The sequence below is a fragment of the Rutidosis leptorrhynchoides genome, chromosome 1, assembly GCF_046630445.1.
Source record: "Rutidosis leptorrhynchoides isolate AG116_Rl617_1_P2 chromosome 1, CSIRO_AGI_Rlap_v1, whole genome shotgun sequence".
Classification (NCBI taxonomy): domain Eukaryota; kingdom Viridiplantae; phylum Streptophyta; class Magnoliopsida; order Asterales; family Asteraceae; genus Rutidosis; species Rutidosis leptorrhynchoides.
In genome coordinates this window covers 80,163,098-80,171,019 of record NC_092333.1, presented here as the reverse complement: position 1 = coordinate 80,171,019, position 7,922 = coordinate 80,163,098, and the positions used below count along the sequence as shown (strand labels likewise).

At 33.2% G+C, this 7,922-nt stretch overlaps 1 pseudogene; it reads right to left on the bottom strand.

Moving 5' to 3' along the window:
• Nucleotides 1-6,647: 6,647 nt before the first annotated feature.
• On the bottom strand, nt 6,648-6,761 carry LOC139887075 (small nucleolar RNA R71; annotated as a pseudogene).
• Between the last annotated feature and the right edge of the window lie 1,161 nt (nt 6,762-7,922).

The following is a 7,922-nucleotide window of genomic DNA, read 5'->3' as shown; positions in this document are numbered from 1 at the left end:
ATGGCATGAATGGCCCCAAGTAATATCCTTAATATGAGCTAATGCACAGCGGAAGATTTCTTTAATTCCTGAGAATAAACATGCTTTAAAACATCAACCAAAAGGTTGGTGAGATATAGGTTTAAATGCTAGCAGCGTTATAAATATATAGACCACAAGATTTCATATATAAACATTTTAATAAAAATATTCTAAGTGGTTGAGTGAAATGACCGCTACTAATCCATCCGGACAATGTCCATATTGATTATAAACGATTTACAATAGTTGGCTACATCGTGAGGTACTTGACCTCTATATGATACATTTTACAAACGTTGCATTTATTCTTAAAAGGCAATCTATCATTAGATCAAGAGTTGACATGTACGCATATCATTTCATAATATCCAAATGACCTAATCTGTCATTTACTTAATAATAATCTCTAATGAACTTCAATGACTCGAATGCAACGTCTTTTGAATATATCATGAATGACTCCCAAGTAATATCCTTAGTATGAGCTAATGCACAGCGAAAGATTTCTTTCAAGTCCTGAGAATAACATGCTTTATAACATCAACATAAAGTTGGTGAGATATAGGTTTGATGCTAGCAGCGTTATAACTATGGACCACAAGATTTCATATATTTAAACATAGTACACTCGCAAGTGTATGAAAAGCATTCTAAGTTTGTTGAGCACCTGGTAACCATACTTTACAATAATAAATCAACACATATTCCCTTTATATATAATCTCGCTACACCGTACCAAGTGTAGCCATCTAAACAAAGTACTGTGCAACCGTTGAATACTGGTCGTCCAGTCCAGTTGGGGTTGTCAGGCCCGATAGATTTATCAACAGGATTCGCGTTTACACTGGCCCATGTAATTAATAGTTACCAAGCTTAGGGAGATATGCAGTGGTACAACTCAACGTAGAACGTAATTTTAGTCACTTGTGTCCATAACGTAAATCATAAAATGCATGTATTCTCATCCCAAAATATTTAGAGTTTAAAAAGGGACTATATACTCACCATACTGTATTTTGTAGTAAAAATACATATAACATCATTGAACACGTATATGGTTGGCCTCGGATTCACGAACCTAAATTAATTATATATATATATATATATATATTTATATATTGGTTAATATATGTTTAACAATTTAAGTCAATTCATAGTGTACCTCAATCCTAATGCTCGAGACTAATATCCAACAGTTACCAGAAATGAATTTGACTCTAAATGATTTCCAAAATTTACATATGATTAAATATCGTCATTTTATATTTTTAAATACTTTTACAAAATTTATTAGAGTAAATAATAATATAATTCATTTATTAATAAATAAAACTTTATATAAAAATATACTAAAATGATAAGTTAATATTCTATAATAATAATATTTCCATTAAAAATAATACTTTTTAATAAAAATGATAATTTTAATGTTAATGAAAATAAATTGATAGTTTTAATAATAATAACGATCAAAATAATAATTTAATAGTTTTTGATAAAAATATTAATTATTTTTAATTATTAATAATCATAATAATAATAATAATGATAACAATCAAATAATAATAACGATGATTTTTAACGACAACATAATAATAAAAATAATCATTTTTAATAATTGATACAAAAATTCAATTGACTATAACTTCTAATCCGTCCGTCGAATCCATTCGATATCTAAATGAAGAGTTTATAGTTTTTCGCCACCTTTCCAAAAACATATATATCATATACCTTATCTCAACCGCATGAGGAACTAATTCAGATTCTACCTTAATATATATTTTGACAAAAATAAATATACAAACATGCATGATCCTAAATTCTCGAGCACTAGTTAGGGACACACTAATAATAAATAAAAGTTAAGTTTTGAGTGCTCACGTATCAATATTGAGGTTCAATATTGTAGGAAAATATATAGATGCAATCGGAGATGATAAACACTAGTTTGACTCACGAGCAAAACCCCTGAACATTACCCATGACCTCCATAGCTATAACCATAATCTCTTTAATTCTATCCCACTCATGAAATCAGTTTTGGAAACACTTGGGCAGAATCCCGTCATAATATTTTGTGTATAATTAATAATAATACTCCTAATTATAAGATTAATATTAATCTTAATAATAATAATAAAACTAATAATAATAATAAGATTATTAATCTTAATAATAATAATAATAATAATAATAATAATAATTTTTAATAATAATAATAATAATAATATTATAAATAAATACGGAGTAATGTGTTTTTATGAAATGAATCCGCAGAAAAACCTGTGGGAGCTTTATAGGCCTAAACTGAAAATCATTCTCCGCGACTCGCGGCATTTTCGTGGGTTGAGCTCCGCGACTCGCGGAGCAGCGGGATCCAGCTCACCTCTTGTTTAACTTTTTATGCCGACGGTTTATATATATATATTTGTATATTTAATTTATATAATTAATTAAATATTATATTTTATTTACGTTCGTGGTAAAAATATAATTTTTACAAAAATTACTTTTACGTTGTCACTCGACTAATGTCCCGGTTTCGATTTTCCAAACAAAGTTTTGGTACGCCAAGAAAACTAACACTTTACGTTTCGTGACTCGTATCTTTATCAAACATTAAACTTATATTTATGGAAAACTAACCCACTCAAAATGTAATTTAATCTTTTAAGCGTTGTGGTCATTTACCTATATAAATCACACTCTCATTAGTTAACCAAGTATATCTAAATCCAATTCGTTTTATATTTAGTTAAATATTATATCTAGTCATTTTGTAAAATACATAAATATATATTTAATGAACACGTTTTATTTAAATATTTATTTTTATTAAAATCACGGACCGTTTTCATTTACAATTTGTCAAAAGGTTTCTAGAAAAATTCCAACTTTTAAGATAACGTTAAAACCTTTATTTTTATTAAAATGACTCATTAATAATTTGACAAAAACAGTTTCAAATATTTATAAAATTATATTATCTTTTACTCTTTCCAATATATATAGTAATCTTATATCGAAACCTAATATTACATATATAATACCTTGTTAACGTTATCAATTAATAAGTGTATATCGTATATACACATAAATGTTCATGAATCGCCAGGCTTGGTCAAAGGGTAACTGATTATCCGAATATAGATTTCAAATTTTCTAGACTCAACATTACAGATTTTGCTTATCGTGTCGGAAACATATAAAGATTAAGGTTTAAATTTGGTCGGAAATTTCCGGGTCGTTACAGTACCTACCCGTTAAAGAAATTTCGTCCCCAAAATTTGATAGAGGTGGTCATGGATAACAATAGGAATGTTTTTATGACGAATATGAGGCAATAATGGGGTTTTATCATTATTGAGAGGTATAGATAAAACGATTCGATCATGTGAAGCGCACGAGTGAAGCTATCACAAAAGAGTGAAATGAGTAAATAAATATTTTTCGTTTCAACCGATGACGTAATTACTATTGACTTCCGGGATTTAAGGGATTTAAAGAAAATCTTACGTAATAAGATCTGGTTCTTCGGCGATCAGGATCTTCTTTGATTTAATGCGGCAATCTGTTTCGATTTCTCTGTCGGATACTTCACTATAAATCTACTCCTTCGTTTTCTTATTTTTCACAACTCACATCTTCTATTCTTTCTCCTTAATTCCTACTTTAAAACATTCATCAATATGCTCCATCCCATTCTGATTCTTGATATACTCTTAATTTTCACATCTGTCATCCTTCTCTGTCATCTACCATCGGAGGATCTTATTTACTTTTACTATTATCTTGGGATTATAGTGTTATTAATTTTCCCGTGCCTGTACGTGGTAATACGTATTGATATGCACGGTTTGTAGTTTCCAGGTTGTTATTGAGTTTTATATCTTCCCTTATATTTCGATGTCCCTACTTCTGTCTTCCATAATCATTGTCATCCACAGTTAATGCTCTCTCCTATTTACTACGATTTATACTTCAATTTCTATTTTGGGGCTTTGTCCCTTCGTTTCTTCTTCCCGTCCTCGAGTCAAGCGAGCAATGGTCCGGAATTCGTAGGTATGAAATTTGGAATGAGCATAGCTAATGCTCTTACAAAGAAATGGTAATGGCACGATTTTGATTTGTCAAATTACCAGAATATCCTGGAAAAGATAGAACTATCAAGATGATATGTTCTTAATATGTTTGGAGAATGGATAGAATGTGAGAGTCGTGTAAATGGCACATGATGATGGTACTGTGAATCATCACATTCCATTTGAAACTCAACATGACTTACTGTAATATAATGACATTGATCAAGTGTCATTATATTATACTAATTCATGCATCAGTTCCCAACACTACTTCAAAACATTCCTATTTTAGACTTGAAGGTTTCAGAATTTAGAAACTAACACAGTTTCAGATATTACGAAGTGACAAATGATCTCAGATAAAAATGCTTATGGAAATATCTTCAGAAATATTGAGGATATTTATAATGAAAGGCACGATGATATCTTAGATTTCCCTATCATCGATGAATGATGAAGAAGATTTGTCTGTGAAGGCTTAGAATGAGAAGTAAGGTGTTTTCTAATGATTTCAACAGGCACTGAATCATTTGGATCCTTTGAAGTCAGGTTCAGTCCTTGTGATTTATCCACAGTCTCTTGATCGTTCCTTAATTATCATGATTATTTATGACTAAATACGCAAAATTAACTATTGGTGAGTGAAAAAGGAGATACTTTGATGAGATTTTGTGTTTTACAGGTATTAAAGATGTTGGTGCGAAAGACAACGCAAAATGGCGATTAAAAGCGAAAGATTGACAAGATTCGAGAAGTCAAACAGGGATCAGCAGATTAACAAAGGCGTAATTTACGCCTAACTTGGCGTAATTTACGCCAGTCCCCAGATGTTTCCAGTCCAGAAGCCATTTTTAGGCGTAAAAATACGCCAGGGTGAAAATACAAAGGCGTAATTTACGCCAGATTTGGCGTAATTTACGCCAAGCCAAATTCCAGCATTCCGGGAAAAACAAATTTTAGCTTTTGGATGAAGTTTCCTAACCCCTATTTAAGGAGAGCTTTAGGGTTACGAAAACACATCTTTTTCCACCAGTTTTTGCAGCAGAAAAACCTCCCAAACACACAAAAACATCAATCTAATCACCATTCTTCAAGGATTCAAGTCAAGATCAAGGTGCTAATCATCATGCAATCATCAAGGAATTCATTGGTTATCATCACCACTATGCTTGGCTAGTTTTCTTATCTTTATTCCTTCCATGAACAATTGATACATGTATTCTTTCATTCAAGTTTATGTGGTTTGTAATGTTATGAAACTTAAGTCTTTTGAATTGTGATGTTATGAACCTATTGTTTATTGATCAATGCAAGTTTTATTGGTTGTGATTGTTGCAAGTTGAGTTATAGTGATTTAACATTTTGTTCCTAATCTACTTAGTGTTAATTAGAGTAAGGATAAAGACAAGGTGTTTAGATTGCATGATTCAATCTCAAAATAGTTAGAATTAGTGAGCTTAAGAAATCTTGTCTATGAGATTTGATCAATTTTAGATTGGGATTGTGAAGGGATAAAGGCTTTTAACCAATTGATTACAACTTTCATTTAGTTCACTGTTTATGCTTTTAGCTATTCAAGTTACATTTGTTTAGTAGTTATTTCTCTTGTCTTCAATTTAGTTAATCTTAGTTAATCACAAACAACAAAATCTGGAAATTGCTTGCTTGTTGACCATAACTTCTCGTGTAACGAATCCTGCTTACCCTAGCTAAGTTAGAGTAATTAGGCTATTTTTGATTAACCCTTCGACATCGATCAAATTTTGGCGCCGCTGTCGGGGAGGTGTGCGCTTGATTTGCAAGCTCTAATTTATTGCTTTCTTGTTAAACTAGAAAAACCATAAAAATTATAAAACCAATAAAAATCCAAAAATAGTGTTTTGTTTATTCTTAGTTTTGTCAGTTTTACGCTCGGTGTTCTTGTTTTTGTTGAATTGCAGGTTAGTGTATGCAAACTCGGAGTTCGGGAGATCGAAATCTTAAACCTTTAGACCCGGAAATCGAGAAATCAGCAAAAGCTAATCGAAAAGCTGCAAGAATTCTTAAGGGCTCAACAGTGGCTTCAGCATCAAATCAATCACAGTTAGAGTCACATACGATTGTTCCACCAAACTCTCCTAAGTCAGATTCCGATACTGAAGAGGAAGTGTTTGAGCAACGTGACGATATGGCCGAACGACCAAGGGGAGTAGACACCTACTACCAACCGGGTGATTTTGAGGATCATTCACCCATTGTTTATCCTGCACCGGCAGGAGGAAACAACCGACGATTTGAGGTCCGACCTCAACTTATTTCGATGTTGTCAACCTACCGAGGTATGGCTAATGAGGAACCATATGAACACATCACTGAATTTAATGAGATATGTGCTACTAATCAGGTAAACGGTTTTACTGATGATGAGGTACGTCTTCGATTATTTCCTTACTCACTTAAGGAAAAGGCAAAAAGATGGTTTCTCTCTTTGCCCGCCCGTAGTATTAATACTTGGGCGGAAATGAAAAAATGATTTTTAGAGGAATTTTACCCCATAAGTAAAACTTCAGACATGCGTACGCAAATAAAATCTTTTAAACAATTACCAGGTGAATTATTTCATGAAGCGTATGAACGTCTGAAGGAGTTGCTTAGGGCCTGCCCACATCATGAGATACCCAAGTGGGAATTGGTTAAAGTTTTCTATGATAGTTTAGATTCCCAAAACAGGCAATTTATTTTGGCGGCTAGTGGTGGGGCATTTTTAACTCGATCTAGTGATGACGAGTGGACCTTCTTTGAACAGTTAAGCAAGGGTTCAAAAACCCAAGCTTCTGTTAGTCGTAAACAACCTAGTACTTCCCGAGTAAATCATGTTTCTGACTCGGGAAGTTCATCTAGGAACTTAGAGCAAGAATTGGATGATTTGAAAATGCTTATATTTAACAGCCCAAACCAGGGTCTTGCTTGTAATGTTTCGCAGGTTCAGGAAGTGTGTGAGATTTGTGGAGATCCTTCTCACTTTGCATACGGATGCAGAAATGGGATTCCACCGGTAAATCAGCAAATGGTGGAAGAACAAGTCAACGAGGTTCAGGGACGGAGATTTGATCCATACTCCAACACATATAACCCAGGTTAGAGAAATCATCCTAATTTCAGTTGGAGCAATAACAACGCTCTGAATGCTAACCAAGGGAACCAAATTAGACCACCAAACAACTTTCAAAATCAGAGGAATTTTCAGAATCAAGGCAACTACCAACGAAACTATCAAAATCCTTACCCTAACAACCGAAACCAAAACAATTACCAAAATCAGAGCCAAAACCAAAACCAAAACCAAAACCAAAACCAAACTAGTACTTCATCCAATCAACCATCTAGCTCGGATGCTAAGATGGATGCGTTCATCTCTGAAATGCGAAAAATGATAGAAGTGCAAAATAAGTCGATTGGTGCATTGGCTAAAGAGATAGGTAATGTAGCGGAAAGTAAGGGAAATAGGGAACCGGGCACAATTCCAAGCTACACGGTTTTAAATCCGAATCTCAAAGAGCAAGGAAAAGGGCATAGTTTTAACATGGTAGGTACCTTGAGAAGCGGGAAGAAGTATGACAATAAGGTTGGTGAAAAAGAGGTAGCTCAATCAGAGTCAAGTAAGTCTCCTATTGTTCTTGAAGAGGAAGAGGTAAGTGAAAATGATAACAATGGGGAGGGGGTGAAAAAGACCGAACCAATCGTGAATGAGACCGGGAAAGTGGAGACGGAATCAAAAACCGTCCCATTTCCCAAGGCCTTAGAGTCCCCGAATCAATTCCCTTATGGGAAAAAGGG